This window comes from Neolamprologus multifasciatus, chromosome 7 (genome assembly GCF_963576455.1).
Source record: "Neolamprologus multifasciatus chromosome 7, fNeoMul1.2, whole genome shotgun sequence".
Taxonomy (NCBI): Eukaryota; Metazoa; Chordata; class Actinopteri; order Cichliformes; family Cichlidae; genus Neolamprologus; species Neolamprologus multifasciatus.
Genome location: NC_140445.1, coordinates 15,162,269 through 15,186,090, shown reverse-complemented (window position 1 = coordinate 15,186,090; position 23,822 = coordinate 15,162,269). Strand labels below are relative to the sequence as shown.

At 43.1% G+C, this 23,822-nt stretch overlaps 1 protein-coding gene and 1 long non-coding RNA gene across 3 annotated transcripts in view; one reads left to right on the top strand and one right to left on the bottom strand.

Moving 5' to 3' along the window:
• Window positions 1-23,822, top strand: part of LOC146513980 (netrin receptor UNC5D-like) — a 268,872-nt gene that overhangs the window by 146,685 nt on the left and 98,365 nt on the right. The gene's annotated exons all lie outside the window — the stretch shown is intronic.
• Window positions 15,647-18,556, bottom strand: LOC146513981 (uncharacterized). The gene is made up of 3 exons (XR_014875433.1): window positions 17,409-18,556; window positions 16,712-16,802; window positions 15,647-15,964 (listed from the first exon to the last, which is right to left on the bottom strand). It is a non-coding gene; the product is annotated as an uncharacterized LOC146513981 (long non-coding RNA).

The following is a 23,822-nucleotide window of genomic DNA, read 5'->3' as shown; positions in this document are numbered from 1 at the left end:
AAGGGTTTAGAAGTGATGGCTGTGTCATCACAAAGGTTTTAGAAGTGATGGCTGTGTCATCACAAAGGTTTTAGAAGTGATGGCTGTGTCATCACAAAGGTTTTAAAAGTGATGGCTGTGTCATCACAAAGGGTTTAGAAGTGATGGCTGTGTCATCACAAAGGTTTTAGAAGTGATGGGTGTGTCATATACGCAGGTTTTAGAAGTGAGGGGTGTGTCTGTACCAGGGGCGATTCTAGAATCAGAGCTTTGGGGGTGCTGAGCACCCAGAGAGCTGCCCAGCCAGGAAAGATAAACCTGTCTCTGTCAGTCCCTGCATCCTTAAATGTTGTCCCAAGTTCTCTCTGACTGTCACTTTGGTGCATTTAAACCCCTGTTCCTCCCTGTCCTCATCCTCTGTTGTATTCATCTCCATTATCAGTCATCATAATTTTACCATCTCTGTGTAAGTCTGCAAATTTCTTTATTAAATCATAAGATTCTTAAATTCATCAAGTCTCTCTGTGCCTGGGTCCTCGTCTTAAAACATGACATCACTGTTTTGTACATTTTAACACAATTTAATCCCACATTTGTGAAAGAAAAGCAAAACACTTTTTTGAAAAGTCTATAACAAAACCATCAAATCTGATAAAGGTTATTTAAATGTTGCTAAAGAAGAATGGATTGGAATAAAAAAAATACATATCCTAACCTTAATTACTGGGGGAGAATAATGAATGATGCTCATAGTGAGTAAGAAGTAAACTGAGTGCATTTTTTGGACAGAGATTCACTTTTAATGTGTATGTATAATATAATACAGATACATAAAAAACACTCCCAAAACAGAATAAATTGTTACAAATAAATTATTACATAATATTAATAAAAACTATAAAAATGGAGGCAACTTTGCCTGTGGTAGAATGTATACAATGTATACAATGTATGCAGATACTGATTTTACTAATTTAATAATAATAATTTTGTGTTGTAAGATTTATGACTTTCATGCTTTCATAGTGGTACTTAGGAGAGCTTGACATTTTTATCAGGTGGTACACACTGTAAAAAGTTTGAGAAACACTGAGAAGCGTATGTGTGCTTTTGGAAAACATTTAAAGCTGCTGTACAAAATCTTTGAAACAAGCTTAAAACATTTTTAGAATATAAACAGAGCATCTGCTTCTCTTTACAGCTCCTCACTCCACCAGGGCTGTTTGGCTCTTTCTGATAGTGTGCAAATGTGATGTACGTACTGCGGCAGTCATACAGACAAGTGGACGGTCCAAAAGTTGGCCTACCTATTACTGGCTGAGGTTTTAGTAGAGTTGTGGCTGAACCACATAAAAATATATCATTAATTTTAATCTCCCCAATCAATTATAATGTTATGTTGGAATGTTGTTAACGACGGTCAAAATGTTTCAAACCAGTTTGTTTTGCAGATTCTGTATAGCAGCTTTAATATAGGGAGAACATAACTTCCAGATTGTGTGAGTAAAATCAGGTTTCTGTTGTGCCTGTCACTGTTCCCTGTCTGTTTTCTTACCTGGTTCTTCCTGATCTTGTTCTTTCTCCTCACGTTCCCCTCTTTCCTCTCTCCCTCTTTGGACTGACAATCATACACAAATAGATTGTATTCAATTAGATGAAAAATAGATTGTATTCAATTAGATGAAAAATTAAATTAATGTGAAAAAATACTATTAAGATCACTAATAAAAAAGTCCTCTCTCAGTTTACTTTCAACCATAAGGCAAATAACCAAACCACATGAACATCTAATAAAAGATATAAATATTGAAACACTGATCCAACATTATTCTTGATTGACGGATCATTTTATTTTACACTTTTACCTGAATGTGGCTCCTTTTTTTTTTGAAAAAACTTCCTCATATCCATTATGAACCTGGCTGTCTCTCTGTACGCACACACACACACACAACAGGAGTTATAAGGTTAATGGGCATCCAGTCAGTTAGCTAGTTAGTATCCATTTCAAACAGGACAGTGGTAACAACTTTAGGCTACGGAGAATTTAGAGTTTTAGATTTTTAAATAGGCTGTATACATTTCAATGTTAGCAACAGGACGGTGAAATGTCGCTGAATTTACTACAGAGCAGGACGGATTGTAGAGTAGCAAACATCGTCAGAAAACACGTTTTCAACACTGCAGGTTACCTGGTGTAATGTTTTTCAGCTAAAAAGAAACATGGTCTGACTCCTACCTAACTATATAAAGAGTAACTGAAGGTTAAATGCAGCTAATATGTCCTGTTTTAAGCCAGGCACTTACACCTCAGTTTCCCTGCGTCTCAGCCACCATCGCTCTGGCAGCAAGAGCTCTAGAGCCAGAGCAGGGGAGAGCTGGAACAAACCATTTTGGGAGGGGGGGGGGTATCTATACTTTTGTTGTTAAAATGTTACGTCTCAAACAAGTACAGTACTGTATGCTTTTTATATTTTCAGTAGTGTGTCACACAAACAGCAAATATTGTCAAAAAAGTAAGAAATCTTTGGGGGTGCTTGATTCATTTTGGGGGTGCTGAAGCACCCCCAAAAATGGGCTAAAATCGCCCCTGGTCTTTACGCAGGTTGTAGAAGTGAGGGGTGTGTGTCATCACCAAGGTTTTAGAAGTAATGGCTGTGTCATCACAAAGGTTTTAAAAGTGAGGGGTGTTTCTGTGCGCAGGTTTTAGAAGTGGTGGCTGTGTCATCACAAAGGTTTTAGAAGTGAGGGGTGTGTCATTACGCAGGTTTTAGAAGTGAGGCGTGTGTCTGTGCGCAGGTTTTAGAAGTGAGGGGCGTGTCATTACGCAGGTTTTAGAAGTGAGGGGCGTGTCATTACGCAGGTTTTAGAAGTGAGGGGTGTGTCATCACAAAGGTTTTAGAAGTGAGGGGTGTGTCTGTACGCAGGTTGTAGAAGTGAGGGGTGTGTCTGTACGCAGGTTGTAGAAGTGAGGGGTGTGTCTGTGCGCAGGTTGTAGAAGTGATGGCTGTGTCATCACAAAGGTTTTAGAAGTGAGGGCTGTGTCATTATGCAGGTTTTAGAAGTGAGGGGCGTGTCTGTGCGCAGATTGTAGAAGTGAGGGGTGTGTCTGTGCGAATGTTTTAGAAGTGAGGGGCGTGTCTGTGCGCAGGTTGTAGAAGTGAGGGGTGTGTCTGTGCACAGGTTGTAGAAGTGAGGGGTGTGTCTGTGCACAGGTTATAGAAGTGAGGGGTGTGTCTGTGCACAGGTTATAGAAGTGAGGGGTGTGTCTGTGCACAGGTTATAGAAGTGAGGGGTGTGTCTGTGCACAGGTTTTAGAAGTGAGGGGTGTGTCATCACAAAGGTTTTTAGAAGTGATGGGTGTGTGTCATCACAAAGGTTTTAGAAGTGAGGGGTGTGTCATCACAAAGCTTTTTAGAAGTGATGGGTGTGTGTCATCACAAAGGTTTTAGAAGTGATGGTTGTGTCATTACGCAGGTTTTAGAAGTGAGGGGTGTGTCATCACAAAGGTTTTAGAAGTGAGGGGTGTGTCTGTGCGAATGTTTTAGAAGTGAGGGGTGTGTCTGTGCGCAGGTTTTAGAAGTGAGGGGTGTTTCTGTGCGCAGATTGTAGAAGTGAGGGGCGTGTCATCACAAAGGTTTTAGAAGTGAGGGGTGTGTCATCAAACAGGTTTTAGAAGTGAGGGCTGTGTCATTATGCAGGTTTTAGAAGTGAGGGGTGTGTCATTACGCCGGTTTTAGAAGTGAGGGGCGTGTCTGTGCGCAGGTTGTAGAAGTGAGGGGTGTGTCTGTGCACAGGTTGTAGAAGTGAGGGGTGTGTCTGTGCACAGGTTATAGAAGTGAGGGGTGTGTCTGTGCACAGGTTATAGAAGTGAGGGGTGTGTCTGTGCACAGGTTTTAGAAGTGAGGGGTGTGTCATCACAAAGGTTTTTAGAAGTGATGGGTGTGTGTCATCACAAAGGTTTTAGAAGTGAGGGGTGTGTCATCACAAAGCTTTTTAGAAGTGATGGGTGTGTGTCATCACAAAGGTTTTAGAAGTGATGGTTGTGTCATTACGCAGGTTTTAGAAGTGAGGGGTGTGTCTGTGCGCAGGTTGTAGAAGTGAGGGGTGTGTCTGTGCACAAGTTATAGAAGTGAGGGGTGTGTCTGTGCACAAGTTATAGAAGTGAGGGGTGTGTCTGTGCACAGGTTGTAGAAGTGAGGGGCGTGTCATCACAAAGGTTTTAGAAGTGATGGTTGTGTCATTACGCAGGTTATAGAAGTGAGGGGTGTGTCTGTGCACAGGTTTTAGAAGTGAGGGGTGTGTCATCACACAGGTTTTAGAAGTGAGGGGTGTGTCTGTGCGCAGGTTGTAGAAGTGAGGGGTGTGTCATCACACAGGTTTTAGAAGTGAGGGGTGTGTCTGTGCACAGGTTTTAGAAGTGATGGCTGTGTCATCACAAAGGTTTTAGAAGTGAGGGGCATGTCATCAAACAGGTTTTAGAAGTGATGGCTGTGTCGTCACAATGGTTTTAGAAGTGATGGCTGTTTTATCACAAAGGTTTTAGAAGTGATGGTTATGTCATCACAAAGGTTTTAGAAGTGAGGGCTGTGTCATCACAAAGGTTTTAGAAGTGAGGGGTGTGTCTGTGCGCAGGTTGTAGAAGTGAGGGGTGTTTCTGTGCGCAGGTTTTAGAAGTAAGGGGCGTGTCATTACGCCGGTTTTAGAAGTGAGGGGTGTGTCTGTGCGCAGGTTGTAGAAGTGAGGGGTGTTTCTGTGCGCAGATTGTAGAAGTGAGGGGCGTGTCATCACAAAGGTTTTAGAAGTGATGGGTGTGTCATTACGCAGGTTTTAGAAGTGAGGGGTGTGTCATCAAACAGGTTTTAGAAGTGAGGGCTGTGTCATTATGCAGGTTGTAGAAGTGAGGGGTGTGTCTGTGCACAGGTTGTAGAAGTGAGGGGTGTGTCTGTGCACAGGTTATAGAAGTGAGGGGTGTGTCTGTGCACAGGTTATAGAAGTGAGGGGTGTGTCTGTGCACAGGTTATAGAAGTGAGGGGTGTGTCTGTGCACAGGTTATAGAAGTGAGGGGTGTGTCTGTGCACAGGTTGTAGAAGTGAGGGGTGTGTCTGTGCACAGGTTATAGAAGTGAGGGGTGTGTCTGTGCACAGGTTTTAGAAGTGAGGGGTGTGTCTGTGCGCAGGTTTTTGAAGTGATGGCTGTGTCATCACAAAGGTTTTTAGAAGTGATGGGTGTGTGTCATCACAAAGGTTTTAGAAGTGAGGGGTGTGTCATCACACAGGTTTTAGAAGTGATGGTTGTGTCATTACGCAGGTTTTAGAAGTGAGGGGTGTGTCTGTGCGCAGGTTGTAGAAGTGAGGGGTGTGTCTGTGCACAAGTTATAGAAGTGAGGGGTGTGTCTGTGCACAGGTTGTAGAAGTGAGGGGCGTGTCATCACAAAGGTTTTAGAAGTGAGGGGTGTGTCATCACACAGGTTTTAGAAGTGAGGGGTGTGTCTGTGCGCAGGTTGTAGAAGTGAGGGGTGTGTCATCACAAAGGTTTTAGAAGTGATGGTTGTGTCATTACGCAGGTTTTAAAAGTGATCGCTGTGTCATCAAACAGGTTTTAGAAGTGATGGCTGTGTCGTCACAATGGTTTTAGAAGTGATGGCTGTTTTATCACAAAGGTTTTAGAAGTGAGGGCTGTGTCATCACAAAGGTTTTAGAAGTGAGGGGCATGTCATCACAAAGGTTTTAGAAGTGAGGGGTGTGTCATCACACAGGTTTTAGAAGTGAGGGGTGTGTCTGTGCGCAGGTTGTAGAAGTGAGGGGTGTGTCTGTGCACAGGTTTTAGAAGTGATGGGTGTGTCATCACAAAGGTTTTAGAAGTGATGGTTGTGTCATTACGCAGGTTTTAGAAGTGATGGCTGTGTCATCACAAACGTTTTAGAAGTGAGGGGTGTGTCTGTGCGCAGGTTATAGAAGTGAGGGGTGTGTCTGTGCACAGGTTATAGAAGTGAGGGGTGTGTCTGTGCACAGGTTTTAGAAGTGAGGGGTGTGTCTGTGCGCAGGTTTTTGAAGTGATGGCTGTGTCATCACAAAGGTTTTTAGAAGTGATGGGTGTGTGTCATCACAAAGGTTTTAGAAGTGAGGGGTGTGTCATCACACAGGTTTTAGAAGTGATGGTTGTGTCATTACGCAGGTTTTAGAAGTGAGGGGTGTGTCTGTGCGCAAGTTGTAGAAGTGAGGGGTGTGTCTGTGCACAAGTTATAGAAGTGAGGGGTGTGTCTGTGCACAGGTTGTAGAAGTGAGGGGCGTGTCATCACAAAGGTTTTAGAAGTGAGGGGTGTGTCATCACACAGGTTTTAGAAGTGAGGGGTGTGTCTGTGCAGAGGTTATAGAAGTGAGGGGTGTGTCATCACAAAGGTTTTAGAAGTGATGGCTGTGTCATCACAAAGGTTTTAGAAGTGATGGCTGTGTCATCACAATGGTTTTAGAAGTGATGGCTGTTTTATCACAAAGGTTTTAGAAGTGAGGGGTGTGTCATCACAAAGGTCTTAGAAGTGATGGCTGTGTCATCACAAAGGTTTTAGAAGTGATGGGTGTGTCATCACAAAGGTCTTAGAAGTGATGGCTGTGTCATCACAAAGGTTGTAGAAGTGAGGGGTGTGTCTGTGCACAAGTTATAGAAGTGAGGGGTGTGTCTGTACGCAGGTTGTAGAAGTGAGGGACGAGTCTGTGACCAGGTTGTAGAAGTGAGGGGCGTGTCATCACAAAGGTTTTAGAAGTGATGGTTGTGTCATTACGCAGGTTTTAGAAGTGATGGCTGTGTCATCAAACAGGTTTTAGAAGTGATGGCTGTGTCATCACAATGGTTTTAGAAGTGATGGCTGTGTCATCACAAAGGTTTTAGAAGTGATGGCTGTTTTATCACAAAGGTTTTAGAAGTGATGGTTATGTCATCACAAAGGTTTTAGAAGTGAGGGGCATGTCATCACAAAGGTCTTAGAAGTGATGGCTGTGTCATCACAAAGGTTTTAGAAGTGATGGCTGTGTCATCACAAAGGTTTTAGAAGTGATGGGTGTGTCTGTGCGCAGGTTTTAGAAGTGATCGCTGTGTCATCACAAAGGTTTTAGAAGTGATGGTTATGTCATCACAAAGGTTTTAGAAGTGATGGCTGTGTCATCACAAAGGTTTTAGAAGTGATGGTTATGTCATCACAAAGGTTTTAGAAGTGATGGCTGTGTCATCACAAAGGTTTTAGAAGTGATGGCTGTGTCGTCACAAAGGTTTTAGAAGTGATGGCTGTGTCATCAGAAAGGTTTTAGAAGTGAGGGGTGTGTCATCACAAAGGTTTTAGAAGTGATGGGTGTGTCTGTGCGCAGGTTTTAGAAGTGATCGCTGTGTCATCAAACAGGTTTTAGAAGTGAGGGCTGTGTCGTCACAAAGGTTTTAGAAGTGATGGCTGTGTCATCACAAAGGTTTTAGAAGTGATGGTTATGTCATCACAAAGGTTTTAGAAGTGATGGCTGTGTCATCACAAAGGTTTTAGAAGTGATGGCTGTGTCATCACAAAGGTTTTAGAAGTGATGGCTGTGTCATCACAATGGTTTTAGAAGTGATGGCTGTGTCATCACAAAGGTTTTAGAAGTGATGGTTATGTCATCACAAAGGTTTTAGAAGTGATGGCTGTGTCATCACAAAGGTTTTAGAAGTGATGGTTATGTCATCACAAAGGTTTTAGAAGTGATGGCTGTGTCATCACAAAGGTTTTAGAAGTGATGGCTGTGTCATCACAAAGGTTTTAGAAGTGATGGCTGTGTCATCACAATGGTTTTAGAAGTGATGGCTGTGTCATCACAAAGGTTTTAGAAGTGATGGCTGTTTTATCACAAAGGTTTTAGAAGTGATGGTTATGTCATCACAAAGGTTTTAGAAGTGAGGGGCATGTCATCACAAAGGTCTTAGAAGTGATGGCTGTGTCATCACAAAGGTTTTAGAAGTGATGGCTGTGTCGTCACAAAGGTTTTAGAAGTGATGGCTGTGTCATCAGAAAGGTTTTAGAAGTGAGGGGTGTGTCATCACAAAGGTTTTAGAAGTGATGGGTGTGTCTGTGCGCAGGTTGTAGAAGTGAGGGGTGTTTCTGTGCGCAGGTTGTAGAAGTGAGGGGTGTTTCTGTGCGCAGGTTGCAGAAGTAAGGGGCGTGTCATTACGCCGGTTTTAGAAGTGAGGGGCGTGTCATTATGCAGGTTTTAGAAGTGAGGGGTGTGTCATTACGCCGGTTTTAGAAGTGAGGGGCGTGTCTGTGCGCAGATTGTAGAAGTGAGGGGTGTGTCTGTGCGAATGTTTTAGAAGTGAGGGGCGTGTCTGTGCGCAGGTTGTAGAAGTGAGGGGTGTGTCTGTGCACAGGTTGTAGAAGTGAGGGGTGTGTCTGTGCACAGGTTATAGAAGTGAGGGGTGTGTCTGTGCACAGGTTATAGAAGTGAGGGGTGTGTCTGTGCACAGGTTTTAGAAGTGAGGGGTGTGTCATCACAAAGGTTTTAGAAGTGAGGGGTGTGTCTGTACGCAGGTTGTAGAAGTGAGGGGTGTGTCTGTACGCAGGTTGTAGAAGTGAGGGGTGTGTCTGTGCGCAGGTTGTAGAAGTGATGGCTGTGTCATCACAAAGGTTTTAGAAGTGAGGGCTGTGTCATTATGCAGGTTTTAGAAGTGAGGGGTGTGTCATTACGCCGGTTTTAGAAGTGAGGGGCGTGTCTGTGCGCAGATTGTAGAAGTGAGGGGTGTGTCTGTGCGAATGTTTTAGAAGTGAGGGGCGTGTCTGTGCGCAGGTTGTAGAAGTGAGGGGTGTTTCTGTGCGCAGGTTGTAGAAGTGAGGGGTGTTTCTGTGCGCAGGTTGCAGAAGTAAGGGGCGTGTCATTACGCCGGTTTTAGAAGTGAGGGGCGTGTCATTATGCAGGTTTTAGAAGTGAGGGGTGTGTCATTACGCCGGTTTTAGAAGTGAGGGGCGTGTCTGTGCGCAGATTGTAGAAGTGAGGGGTGTGTCTGTGCGAATGTTTTAGAAGTGAGGGGCGTGTCTGTGCGCAGGTTGTAGAAGTGAGGGGTGTGTCTGTGCACAGGTTGTAGAAGTGAGGGGTGTGTCTGTGCACAGGTTATAGAAGTGAGGGGTGTGTCTGTGCACAGGTTATAGAAGTGAGGGGTGTGTCTGTGCACAGGTTATAGAAGTGAGGGGTGTGTCTGTGCACAGGTTTTAGAAGTGAGGGGTGTGTCATCACAAAGGTTTTAGAAGTGAGGGGTGTGTCTGTACGCAGGTTGTAGAAGTGAGGGGTGTGTCTGTACGCAGGTTGTAGAAGTGAGGGGTGTGTCTGTGCGCAGGTTGTAGAAGTGATGGCTGTGTCATCACAAAGGTTTTAGAAGTGAGGGCTGTGTCATTATGCAGGTTTTAGAAGTGAGGGGTGTGTCATTACGCCGGTTTTAGAAGTGAGGGGCGTGTCTGTGCGCAGATTGTAGAAGTGAGGGGTGTGTCTGTGCGAATGTTTTAGAAGTGAGGGGCGTGTCTGTGCGCAGGTTGTAGAAGTGAGGGGTGTGTCTGTGCACAGGTTGTAGAAGTGAGGGGTGTGTCTGTGCACAGGTTATAGAAGTGAGGGGTGTGTCTGTGCACAGGTTATAGAAGTGAGGGGTGTGTCTGTGCACAGGTTATAGAAGTGAGGGGTGTGTCTGTGCACAGGTTTTAGAAGTGAGGGGTGTGTCATCACAAAGGTTTTTAGAAGTGATGGGTGTGTGTCATCACAAAGGTTTTAGAAGTGAGGGGTGTGTCATCACAAAGCTTTTTAGAAGTGATGGGTGTGTGTCATCACAAAGGTTTTAGAAGTGATGGTTGTGTCATTACGCAGGTTTTAGAAGTGAGGGGTGTGTCATCACAAAGGTTTTAGAAGTGAGGGGTGTGTCTGTGCGAATGTTTTAGAAGTGAGGGGTGTGTCTGTGCGCAGGTTTTAGAAGTGAGGGGTGTTTCTGTGCGCAGATTGTAGAAGTGAGGGGCGTGTCATCACAAAGGTTTTAGAAGTGAGGGGTGTGTCATCAAACAGGTTTTAGAAGTGAGGGGTGTGTCATTACGCCGGTTTTAGAAGTGAGGGGCGTGTCTGTGCGCAGGTTGTAGAAGTGAGGGGTGTGTCTGTGCACAGGTTGTAGAAGTGAGGGGTGTGTCTGTGCACAGGTTATAGAAGTGAGGGGTGTGTCTGTGCACAGGTTATAGAAGTGAGGGGCGTGTCATCACAAAGGTTTTAGAAGTGAGGGGTGTGTCATCAAACAGGTTTTAGAAGTGAGGGGTGTGTCATTACGCCGGTTTTAGAAGTGAGGGGCGTGTCTGTGCGCAGGTTGTAGAAGTGAGGGGTGTGTCTGTGCACAGGTTGTAGAAGTGAGGGGTGTGTCTGTGCACAGGTTATAGAAGTGAGGGGTGTGTCTGTGCACAGGTTATAGAAGTGAGGGGTGTGTCTGTGCACAGGTTTTAGAAGTGAGGGGTGTGTCATCACAAAGGTTTTTAGAAGTGATGGGTGTGTGTCATCACAAAGGTTTTAGAAGTGAGGGGTGTGTCATCACAAAGCTTTTTAGAAGTGATGGTTGTGTCATTACGCAGGTTTTAGAAGTGAGGGGTGTGTCTGTGCGCAGGTTGTAGAAGTGAGGGGTGTGTCTGTGCACAAGTTATAGAAGTGAGGGGTGTGTCTGTGCACAGGTTGTAGAAGTGAGGGGCGTGTCATCACAAAGGTTTTAGAAGTGATGGTTGTGTCATTACGCAGGTTATAGAAGTGAGGGGTGTGTCTGTGCACAGGTTTTAGAAGTGAGGGGTGTGTCATCACACAGGTTTTAGAAGTGAGGGGTGTGTCTGTGCGCAGGTTGTAGAAGTGAGGGGTGTGTCTGTGCACAGGTTTTAGAAGTGATGGCTGTGTCATCACAAAGGTTTTAGAAGTGAGGGGCATGTCATCACAAAGGTTTTAGAAGTGATGGCTGTGTCATCAAACAGGTTTTAGAAGTGATGGCTGTGTCGTCACAATGGTTTTAGAAGTGATGGCTGTTTTATCACAAAGGTTTTAGAAGTGATGGTTATGTCATCACAAAGGTTTTAGAAGTGAGGGCTGTGTCATCACAAAGGTTTTAGAAGTGAGGGGTGTGTCTGTGCGCAGGTTGTAGAAGTGAGGGGTGTTTCTGTGCGCAGGTTTTAGAAGTAAGGGGCGTGTCATTACGCCGGTTTTAGAAGTGAGGGGTGTGTCTGTGCGCAGGTTGTAGAAGTGAGGGGCGTGTCATCACAAAGGTTTTAGAAGTGATGGGTGTGTCATTACGCAGGTTTTAGAAGTGAGGGCTGTGTCATTATGCAGGTTGTAGAAGTGAGGGGTGTGTCTGTGCACAGGTTATAGAAGTGAGGGGTGTGTCTGTGCACAGGTTATAGAAGTGAGGGGTGTGTCTGTGCACAGGTTATAGAAGTGAGGGGTGTGTCTGTGCACAGGTTATAGAAGTGAGGGGTGTGTCTGTGCACAGGTTGTAGAAGTGAGGGGTGTGTCTGTGCACAGGTTATAGAAGTGAGGGGTGTGTCTGTGCACAGGTTATAGAAGTGAGGGGTGTGTCTGTGCGCAGGTTTTTGAAGTGATGGCTGTGTCATCACAAAGGTTTTTAGAAGTGATGGGTGTGTGTCATCACAAAGGTTTTAGAAGTGAGGGGTGTGTCATCACACAGGTTTTAGAAGTGATGGTTGTGTCATTACGCAGGTTTTAGAAGTGAGGGGTGTGTCTGTGCGCAGGTTGTAGAAGTGAGGGGTGTGTCTGTGCACAAGTTATAGAAGTGAGGGGTGTGTCTGTGCACAGGTTGTAGAAGTGAGGGGCGTGTCATCACAAAGGTTTTAGAAGTGAGGGGTGTGTCATCACACAGGTTTTAGAAGTGAGGGGTGTGTCTGTGCGCAGGTTGTAGAAGTGAGGGGTGTGTCATCACAAAGGTTTTAGAAGTGATGGTTGTGTCATTACGCAGGTTTTAGAAGTGATCGCTGTGTCATCAAACAGGTTTTAGAAGTGATGGCTGTTTTATCACAAAGGTTTTAGAAGTGAGGGCTGTGTCATCACAAAGGTTTTAGAAGTGAGGGGCATGTCATCACAAAGGTTTTAGAAGTGAGGGGTGTGTCATCACACAGGTTTTAGAAGTGAGGGGTGTGTCTGTGCGCAGGTTGTAGAAGTGAGGGGTGTGTCTGTGCACAGGTTTTAGAAGTGATGGGTGTGTCATCACAAAGGTTTTAGAAGTGATGGTTGTGTCATTACGCAGGTTTTAGAAGTGATGGCTGTGTCATCACAAACGTTTTAGAAGTGAGGGGTGTGTCTGTGCGCAGGTTATAGAAGTGAGGGGTGTGTCTGTGCACAGGTTATAGAAGTGAGGGGTGTGTCTGTGCACAGGTTTTAGAAGTGAGGGGTGTGTCTGTGCGCAGGTTTTTGAAGTGATGGCTGTGTCATCACAAAGGTTTTTAGAAGTGATGGTTGTGTCATTACGCAGGTTTTAGAAGTGAGGGGTGTGTCTGTGCACAAGTTGTAGAAGTGAGGGGTGTGTCTGTGCACAAGTTATAGAAGTGAGGGGTGTGTCTGTGCGCAAGTTGTAGAAGTGAGGGGTGTGTCTGTGCACAAGTTATAGAAGTGAGGGGTGTGTCTGTGCACAGGTTGTAGAAGTGAGGGGCGTGTCATCACAAAGGTTTTAGAAGTGAGGGGTGTGTCTGTGCAGAGGTTATAGAAGTGAGGGGTGTGTCATCACACAGGTTTTAGAAGTGAGGGGTGTGTCTGTGCAGAGGTTATAGAAGTGAGGGGTGTGTCTGTGCGCAGGTTGTAGAAGTGAGGGGTGTGTCATCACAAAGGTTTTAGAAGTGATGGCTGTGTCATCACAAAGGTTTTAGAAGTGATGGCTGTGTCATCACAATGGTTTTAGAAGTGATGGCTGTTTTATCACAAAGGTTTTAGAAGTGATGGGTGTGTCATCACAAAGGTTTTAGAAGTGAGGGGTGTGTCATCACACAGGTTTTAGAAGTGAGGGGTGTGTCTGTGCGCAGGTTGTAGAAGTGAGGGGTGTGTCATCACAAAGGTTTTAGAAGTGAGGGGCATGTCATCACAAAGGTTTTAGAAGTGAGGGGCATGTCATCACAAAGGTTTTAGAAGTGATGGTTGTGTCATTACGCAGGTTTTAGAAGTGATGGCTGTGTCATCACAAACGTTTTAGAAGTGAGGGGTGTGTCTGTGCGCAGGTTATAGAAGTGAGGGGTGTGTCTGTGCACAGGTTATAGAAGTGAGGGGTGTGTCTGTGCACAGGTTATAGAAGTGAGGGGTGTGTCTGTGCACAGGTTTTAGAAGTGAGGGGTGTGTCTGTGCGCAGGTTTTTGAAGTGATGGCTGTGTCATCACAAAGGTTTTTAGAAGTGAGGGGTGTGTCATCACACAGGTTTTAGAAGTGATGGTTGTGTCATTACGCAGGTTTTAGAAGTGAGGGGTGTGTCTGTGCACAAGTTGTAGAAGTGAGGGGTGTGTCTGTGCACAAGTTATAGAAGTGAGGGGTGTGTCTGTGCGCAAGTTGTAGAAGTGAGGGGTGTGTCTGTGCACAAGTTATAGAAGTGAGGGGTGTGTCTGTGCACAGGTTGTAGAAGTGAGGGGCGTGTCATCACAAAGGTTTTAGAAGTGAGGGGTGTGTCATCACACAGGTTTTAGAAGTGAGGGGTGTGTCTGTGCAGAGGTTATAGAAGTGAGGGGTGTGTCTGTGCGCAGGTTGTAGAAGTGAGGGGTGTGTCATCACAAAGGTTTTAGAAGTGATGGCTGTGTCATCACAATGGTTTTAGAAGTGATGGCTGTTTTATCACAAAGGTTTTAGAAGTGATGGGTGTGTCATCACAAAGGTCTTAGAAGTGATGGCTGTGTCATCACAAAGGTTTTAGAAGTGATGGGTGTGTCATCACAAAGGTCTTAGAAGTGATGGCTGTGTCATCACAAAGGTTGTAGAAGTGAGGGGTGTGTCTGTGCACAAGTTATAGAAGTGAGGGGTGTGTCTGTACGCAGGTTGTAGAAGTGAGGGACGAGTCTGTGACCAGGTTGTAGAAGTGAGGGGCGTGTCATCACAAAGGTTTTAGAAGTGATGGTTGTGTCATTACGCAGGTTTTAGAAGTGATGGCTGTGTCATCAAACAGGTTTTAGAAGTGATGGCTGTGTCATCACAATGGTTTTAGAAGTGATGGCTGTGTCATCACAAAGGTTTTAGAAGTGATGGCTGTTTTATCACAAAGGTTTTAGAAGTGATGGTTATGTCATCAGAAAGGTTTTAGAAGTGAGGGGTGTGTCATCACAAAGGTTTTAGAAGTGATGGGTGTGTCTGTGCGCAGGTTTTAGAAGTGATCGCTGTGTCATCAAACAGGTTTTAGAAGTGAGGGCTGTGTCGTCACAAAGGTTTTAGAAGTGATGGCTGTGTCATCACAAAGGTTTTAGAAGTGATGGTTATGTCATCACAAAGGTTTTAGAAGTGATGGCTGTGTCATCACAAAGGTTTTAGAAGTGATGGCTGTGTCATCACAAAGGTTTTAGAAGTGATGGCTGTGTCATCACAATGGTTTTAGAAGTGATGGCTGTGTCATCACAAAGGTTTTAGAAGTGATGGTTATGTCATCACAAAGGTTTTAGAAGTGATGGCTGTGTCATCACAAAGGTTTTAGAAGTGATGGCTGTGTCATCACAAAGGTTTTAGAAGTGATGGTTATGTCATCACAAAGGTTTTAGAAGTGATGGCTGTGTCATCACAATGGTTTTAGAAGTGATGGCTGTTTTATCACAAAGGTTTTAGAAGTGATGGTTATGTCATCACAAAGGTTTTAGAAGTGAGGGGCATGTCATCACAAAGGTCTTAGAAGTGATGGCTGTGTCATCACAAAGGTTTTAGAAGTGATGGCTGTGTCGTCACAAAGGTTTTAGAAGTGATGGCTGTGTCATCAGAAAGGTTTTAGAAGTGAGGGGTGTGTCATCACAAAGGTTTTAGAAGTGATGGGTGTGTCTGTGCGCAGGTTGTAGAAGTGAGGGGTGTTTCTGTGCGCAGGTTGTAGAAGTGAGGGGTGTTTCTGTGCGCAGGTTGCAGAAGTAAGGGGCGTGTCATTACGCCGGTTTTAGAAGTGAGGGGCGTGTCTGTGCGCAGGTTGTAGAAGTGAGGGGTGTGTCTGTGCACAAGTTATAGAAGTGAGGGGTGTGTCTGTGCACAGGTTGTAGAAGTGAGGGGCGTGTCATCACAAAGGTTTTAGAAGTGAGGGGTGTGTCATCACACAGGTTTTAGAAGTGAGGGGTGTGTCTGTACGCAGGTTGTAGAAGTGAGGGACGAGTCTGTGACCAGGTTGTAGAAGTGAGGGGCGTGTCATCACAAAGGTTTTAGAAGTGAGGGCTGTGTCATCAAACAGGTTTTAGAAGTGAGGGCTGTGTCGTCACAAAGGTTTTAGAAGTGAGGGCTGTGTCATCACAATGGTTTTAGAAGTGAGGGCTGTGTCATCACAAAGGTTTTAGAAGTGATGGTTATGTCATCACAAAGGTTTTAGAAGTGATGGCTGTTTTATCACAAAGGTTTTAGAAGTGATGGCTGTGTCATCACAAAGGTTTTAGAAGTGATGGTTATGTCATCACAAAGGTTTTAGAAGTGATGGGTGTGTGTCCTTACAAACATTGCCTTATATTCCTTAAGAGCATGTAGGCAGGGGTTTCAGGGGTTTGCTGTCATCAAGCCCCATGAAGATATTTTGGACAAAGGTAAATGTGTGAACGAGCTTCCTGTGGTCGTCTAAATGCAGAGCATAGATCAACCCAAACAATAAAGCAAATGCATCTGCAAATCTGGGAATATCACGTATCACCTAGTCGCCTTTCACCACAACAGCCATGCTTGAGGAAGTAAAATGGACTGGACTGGGAAGCGCCGTCGGTAACCACTGTGAGAAGGGCAACTGGAGTGTCAATGAGGGTCGACTCATCCAATGCGTCCGCCTGGAATAGACACAGTATCAATGGTAAATGGCCTGTAATGTATAGCGCTTTACACATTCAGTCATCCACCCATTCACACACTGGTGATGGCAGCTACATTGTAGCCACAGCCACCCTGGGGCGCACTGACAGAGGCGAGGCTGCCGGACACTGGCGCCACCGGGCCCTCTGACCGCCAACAGTAGGCAACGGGTGAAGTGTCTCGCCCAAGGACACAACGACCGAGACTGTCCAAGCCGGGGCTCGAACCGGCAACCTTCCGATTACAAGGCGAACTCCCAACTCTTGAGCCACGATCGCCACAATAAAATAAGTAAGGTTGGTTTGAGAGAATGTGACAAGCATGACCCGTAATCTAGGAAAACATTCAGCAGTGTAGTGGGTTACTTTGTGACGAGTTAGGGTACTCTACATTTTTGAAAAATGTACATTAACGTGTTAGCTTCTTGCATTACATAATTTGTATGTTTGTTATTTTTCTAAAAAAGTAATTTTTTATTTCATGACTTTATCTCAAAAAGAAACTAAATCTTGACTTCAGCCTGGTTTTGGGGCGCGTAGCCATAGTGCTGTGATACGCCTGTGCCCTGCTCCTGACCTGTGTGTGTTTGTGTGTGAGGGTTTTCTAAAGAGAGGGTATTTTGCTTGTACAATTTGGTAGCTGCTACGGTATTAAATTATATTTTTTTTAAAAACATGGCATTTTATCCCACTGGGAGAATTTAAGTGATGCAAAAATACACTTACATTACATGTCTTAAAGAATTCTGCCCTCCCGCAGGTATACAGGAAAGGCACGAAGCACTGCAGTGCGTTTCACATTGATATCAGGCACCTCCTAAAAGGGAAAAGAAAAGTTCATTTAACACAAAGTTTTCAGGTGTCATTCTTTGGGGAGAATACATGTTTATGAAACTGCATGACATCATACTCTACTAAATTCTGGAGACATTTCTGGAGACACAACCTTTCTGTCTCTTATGACAAAGAGCCTGTTTCTTAATCATTTGACAAAAATCCTACACAGTATTTTAAAATAGTGTTCTCCAGATCAGAGCTGTAATCTATATAGAACATGGGGTTCAAAGCAAGGAAAAATTGAGTGTTTATCAGTGAAACTTTAATTTGTGTTACTTTTATCATTATCAATATATGAAATCTGCACCTTAACATTAAGTCCCACAGTTAAGGTACTTAATGAATGGTTTCTTCTAAAAAATAAAAACGATTGAGTCATTTCACAACATATGAAAATATAAATATAAAATATAAATTTTTAATACTCTAAACACGAGCGAATATCACAGTAAAATTGTTGATTGGGATTTACACATTGGATGTGTCCTCAGTGATTTGGTACAATTATACAACATTATTTTATAAGAACTGAACAACTGATGAAACAACTTACTTATGTGACCACATATGAAGTGTTATAACTTACCACAAAAGGTGAACTGTGCCACTGACCCTTGGTAGATCTGCACATGATAAAAAAAAAAAGAGCATTATAAATACTAACACAGCTATTAATAATTAAACTGGCGGGGTACATTTAAGATGTTAATGTCACAAAATAAAATAGACTGGTAGAAAGAAGTACAAAGTAATGGTAATGGGGGGAGCCATGAAAATATATCTTTTCAACATGATTCAGTGTGACAAAGCAGGGACATGATTAAAAAAAAGAAAAGAAAAACAGGTCTTTTAACCTAAAAATGTTTTAATGGCCATGAAGAAAGGACTCTTCAATAGATCTTTCAACTCACCTGTGTTTATTGTCTCCACCAATTACTTGCAGTTTGAATTTTTTTTCTTCGGTCTTTTTGTCTTCGGTCTTCAGCCTTGGAAGAAAAAATAAAAATACTGAAAACCTTATCAGCACACTAAATATACAACACTTTGCTATATTTCAATCTGGGTATTACTTTTAATTGTTTTAGATAGAAGTTGCCACTGCTGGCTCAGTCACTTTTAAACGATGCTAATGAGAAGAAAAAAAAACCTGCCGAACAATGAGGCTGCTGTTGTAAAAACGCCAACTTTCTTGCGTTGGCAAGGGGTCGTTAAAATATCACTAAGACCCTTTCGTTATGTGTGATTCTTATTAAAGCTGTGTTTTAATCGGTTAAAACTGTAAAACTGACGACATAATCTATGTTTGAAAAAAGAGCGCGAACGACAGCAAACGACTACTCACCACCTGGGTATGTGCTTTTTAACACAACAGCGCATTCAAGTTATTGGCTGCAACATATCAATATACTTTTTTACAGAAAAAATAAACATAACGAAGGTTCCGTTTTACTTACAAGTTTCTCCAAATGTGCTCTCCAGTCGCTCGAGAAGGGCAGCCATATTGAACAGAATTTTCGTTCAGGTTAGAGAGAAAACGTCATGACGTAGTTGACGTACACGTCAGGTATACTGTTGGGGTTTACAGTGTGTGTGTCATCACAAAGGTTTTAGAAGTGATGGCTGTTTCATCATAAAGGTTTTAGAAGTGATAGGTGTGTCATCACAAAGGTTTTAGAAGTGATGGCTGTGTCATCACAAAGGTTTTAGAAGTGATGGCTGTGTCATCACAAAGGTTTTAGAAGTGATGGGTGTGTGTCATCACAAAGGTTTTAGAAGTGATGGGTGTGTGTCATCACAAAAGTTTTAGAAGTGATGGCTGTGTCATCACAAAGGTTTTAGAAGTGATGGGTGTGTGTCATCACAAAGGTTTTAGAAGTGATGGGTGTGTCATTACGCAGGTTTTAGAAGTGATGGCTGTGTCATTACCAGTGTTGGGACTAACGCGTTATTAAGTAACGCGTTACAGTAACTACGTTATTATTGTGGTAACGAGCACGGTAACTAGTTATTATGCCAAAATCAGGAACGCGTTAGTCGTTACTGGGATTTAGATAGGGTCGTTACTCGTTACTTCGTGTGGTGGCTATCGCGGAGCTTCCACAGATTCTGAAACATTAGCAAGTGGTGGAGGCAGCAGGTGGATGAGGGAAAGGGGACGCAGAAGGAAAAGAGACCCGAGGCGGCCGCCGGTCCAAGTGTGAACTGAACTTCAGGTAAGAAGTTATGACCTGCAGTCTATCTGAGTCAGATATAAACCAAGTTTAGGTGGAGTTTATTTTCATTATTCTGACTTTTTCCGTACTGCATACTAGCTAGCATGACGGAGTTTCTATACAGCTGGGTGGGTGCTATGAAGTTAATGATGTTGAACTTTATTTTGTTCATAAGTTATTAGAGTTGCCAACCGTCCCGTCTGGTATTCAGATAAAATATTACGCGTTTCTTATTGAGGTGAAAAGGAACAGTTTGTCCCGTAATTCAGCTACAATGAAAAAGACACAAAGCTGGAGTTATTCTGTGTCTTTGCTGCACAGCTGCCTCTTCTTCTTTCATTCTCCCCCCTCCCTCTCCTGTTTCTACTTCAATCATGAAAACTGATCAATGATCAGCTGATCGGCTCTCTTGTTTGTTTATCGCCCACTTTGCGCCAGAAAGAGGAAACCAGCCGATGTCGCGTTAAACAACAGCAGCACGTTTAAGCTTGATCAGCTGTTGTTAAAATTTATTTAATATTAATTTCTAGTATCAGCTGATGTTTGCTGGAGCCACAGCTGTAAAAAAGCTGCTGGTCATGATGTCGGTTTGGTTATCTGGTGAGAGGGAAACATGAAGATGAAACCAGGAGATGTCCTTACTGAATCATCAGAGCTGAACAGGTGATGGAGAAACAGGTTTACCTTTTAGGTGACATGAATGAGTTGAAGGGAAGTTATGAACTGTATCTGAGAGACAGATAACACCAGGATCCTTTTTTAGGTAGCTGACAGCTGGTAACTGTGCAGGTGCGGATCTAGCAAAGTTTTGCCAGGGGGGCAGGTAGGGCATTAACAGGGAGAGGGGGGCACAAAGAAATACTTTTCTTTCTTATTCTCATTTAAAATGTCTAGCTTTTAAAAAATAATTATCTGAATCTTACAACAAACAATTGATAGATTGATACGTATATACCATCAAGACAGTGTACATCACTGTCACAACAGTGTTTGTTTTCATTCAAAGCCTTTATGATTTTTCCTATAATGGCCGGTCTCTAGTCAAAATGCCCGGGCCGATTTTTTGTCCCAGTCCAGCCCTGTATGCAGCTCATCTGCAGTCTGGTGTTACCTACATCTTCCTATTCAGAAGGCAGAATTTCAGAGTTCTGAGTACAATCAAAGCACCACGACTGCAGTTTTTGTGTTGGATGTAAAAGGCGCACATGATGCTGTGACGTAGGCTAGAATCATGGCAGCGGTCAATGATGGTCCAGGCGTGGGATTTCTCTCATAGAAATATGCACATTATCTTTTCCTTTCTATTGGTAGGTGGCACAGTGCACTTCTGGCAAGTAAGCAAGCTAGAAGACTGTAAAAGTTATGGAAGCAACACATTAATAAGAGAATTATGAGTAAAACCAAAGTTACTTTCCCTAGTAACTAGTTACTTTGAAAGTAACGAGTAACTTGAAGTAACTGAGTTACTTTTGATATAAGTAACTAGTAATGTAACTAAGTTACTATTTTAAAGTAACTTACCCAACACTGGTCATCACAAAGGTTTTAGAAGTGAGGGGTGTGTCATCACAAAGGTGCGCCCCTCACTTCTAAAACCTGCGTAATGACACGCCCCTCACTTCTAAAACTTGAGCACAGACACACCCCTCACTTCTAAAACCTTTGTGATGACACAGCCATCACTTCTAAAACCTTTGTGATGACACAGCCATCACTTCTAAAACCTTTGTGATGACACAGCCATCACTTCTAAAACCTTTGTGATGACACAGCCATTACTTCTAAAACCTGCGCACAGACACACCCCTCACTTCTAAAACCTGCGTAATGACACACCCCTCACTTCTACAACCTGCGCACAGACACACCCCTCACTTCTAAAACCTGCGCACAGACACACCCCTCACTCCTATAACCTGCGCACAGACACACCCCTCACTTCTAAAACCTTTGTGATGACACAGCCATCACTTCTAAAACCTTTGTGATGACACACCCCTCACTTCTACAAGCTGCGCACAGACACACCCCTCACTTCTACAACCTGCGCACAGACACACCCCTCACTTCTAAAACCTGCGCACAGACACACCCCTCACTTCTAAAACCTGCGCACAGACACACCCCTCACTTCTAAAACGTGTGCACAGACACGCCCCTCACTTCTAAAACCTTTGTGATGACACAAACCCATCACTTCTAAAACCTTTGTGATGACACAGCCATCACTTCTAAAACCTTTGTGATGACACAGCCATCACTTCTAAAACCTTTGTGATGACACACCCATCACTCCTATAACCTGCGCACAGACACACCCATCACTTTTAAAACCTGCGCACAGACACGCCCCTCACTTCTAAAACCTGCATAATGACACGCCCCTCACTTCTAAAACCTGCATAATGACACGCCCCTTACTTCTAAAACCTGCGTAATGACATAGCCATTACTTCTAAAACCTTGGTGATGACACAGCCATCACTTCTAAATGGCTGTGTCATGACAAAGGTTTTAGAAGTGAGGGGTGTGTCTGTGCGCAGGTTATAGGAGTGAGGGGTGTGTCTGTGCGCAGGTTGTAGAAGTGAGGGGCGTGTCATCACAAAGGTTTTAGAAGTGAGGGGTGTGTCTGTGCGCAGGTTATAGGAGTGAGGGGTGTGTCTGTGCGCAGGTTATAGGAGTGAGGGGTGTGTCTGTGCGCAGGTTGTAGAAGTGATGGGTGTGTCATCACAAAGGTTTTAAAAGTGATGGCTGTGTCATCACAAAGGGTTTAGAAGTGATGGCTGTGTCATCACAAAGGTTTTAAAAGTGATGGCTGTGTCATCACAAAGGTTTTAGAAGTGATGGGTGTGTCATATACGCAGGTTTTAGAAGTGAGGGGTGTGTCTGTACCAGGGGCGATTCTAGAATCAGAGCTTTGGGGTTGCTGAGCACCCAGAGAGCTGCCCAGCCAGGAAAGATAAACCTGTCTCTGTCAGTCCCTGCATCCTTAAATGTTGTCCCAAGTTCTCTCTGACTGTCACTTTGGTGCATTTAAACCCCTGTTCCTCCCTGTCCTCATCCTCTGTTGTATTCATCTCCATTATCAGTCATCATAATTTTACCATCTCTGTGTAAGTCTGCAAATTTCTTTATTAAATCATAAGATTCTTAAATTCATCAAGTCTCTCTGTGCCTGGGTCCTCGTCTTAAAACATGACATCACTGTTTTGTACATTTTAACACAATTTAATCCCACATTTGTGAAAGAAAAGCAAAACACTTTTTTGAAAAGTCTATAACAAAACCATCAAATCTGATAAAGGTTATTTAAATGCTGCTAAAGAAGAATGGATTGGAATAAAAAAAATACATATCCTAACCTTAATTACTGGGGGAGAATAATGAATGATGCTCATAGTGAGTAAGAAGTAAACTGAGTGCATTTTTTGGACAGAGATTCACTTTTAATGTGTATGTATAATATAATACAGATACATAAAAAACACTCCCAAAACAGAATAAATTGTTACAAATAAATTATTACATAATATTAATAAAAACTATAAAAATGGAGGCAACTTTGCCTGTGGTAGAATGTATACAATGTATACAATGTATGCAGATACTGATTTTACTAATTTAATAATAATAATTTTGTGTTGTAAGATTTATGACTTTCATGCTTTCATAGTGGTACTTAGGAGAGCTTGACATTTTTATCAGGTGGTACACACTGTAAAAAGTTTGAGAAACACTGATAAGTGTCTGTGTGCTTTTGGAAAACATTTAAAGCTGCTGTACAAAATCTTTGAAACAAGCTTAAAACATTTTTAGAATATAAACAGAGCATCTGCTTCTCTTTACAGCTCCTCACTCCACCAGGGCTGTTTGGCTCTTTCTGATAGTGTGCAAATGTGATGTACGTACTGCAGCAGTCATACAGACAAGTGGACGGTCCAAAAGTTGGCCTACCTATTACTGGCTGAGGTTTTAGAAGAGTTGTGGCTGAACCACATAAAAATATATCATTAATTTTAATCTCCCCAATCAATTATAATGTTATGTTGGAATGTTGTTAACGACGGTCAAAATGTTTCAAACCAGTTTGTTTTGCAGATTCTGTATAGCAGCTTTAATATAGGGAGAACATAACTTCCAGATTGTGTGAGTAAAATCAGGTTTCTGTTGTGCCTGTCACTGTTCCCTGTCTGTTTTCTTACCTGGTTCTTCCTGATCTTGTTCTTTCTCCTCACGTTCCCCTCTTTCCTCTCTCCCTCTTTGGACTGACAATCATACACAAATAGATTGTATTCAATTAGATGAAAAATAGATTGTATTCAATTAGATGAAAAATTAAATTAATGTGAAAAAATACTATTAAGATCACTAATAAAAAAGTCCTCTCTCAGTTTACTTTCAACCATAAGGCAAATAACCAAACCACATGAACATCTAATAAAAGATATAAATATTGAAACACTGATCCAACATTATTCTTGATTGACGGATCATTTTATTTTACACTTTTACCTGAATGTGGCTCCTTTTTTTTTTTAAAAACTTCCTCATATCCATTATGAACCTGGCTGTCTCTCTGTACGCACACACACACACACAACAGGAGTTATAAGGTTAATGGGCATCCAGTCAGTTAGCTAGTTAGTATCCATTTCAAACAGGACAGTGGTAACAACTTTAGGCTACTGAGAATTTAGAGTTTTAGATTTTTAAATAGGCTGTATACATTTCAATGTTAGCAACAGGACGGTGAAATGTCGCTGAATTTACTACAGAGCAGGACGGAT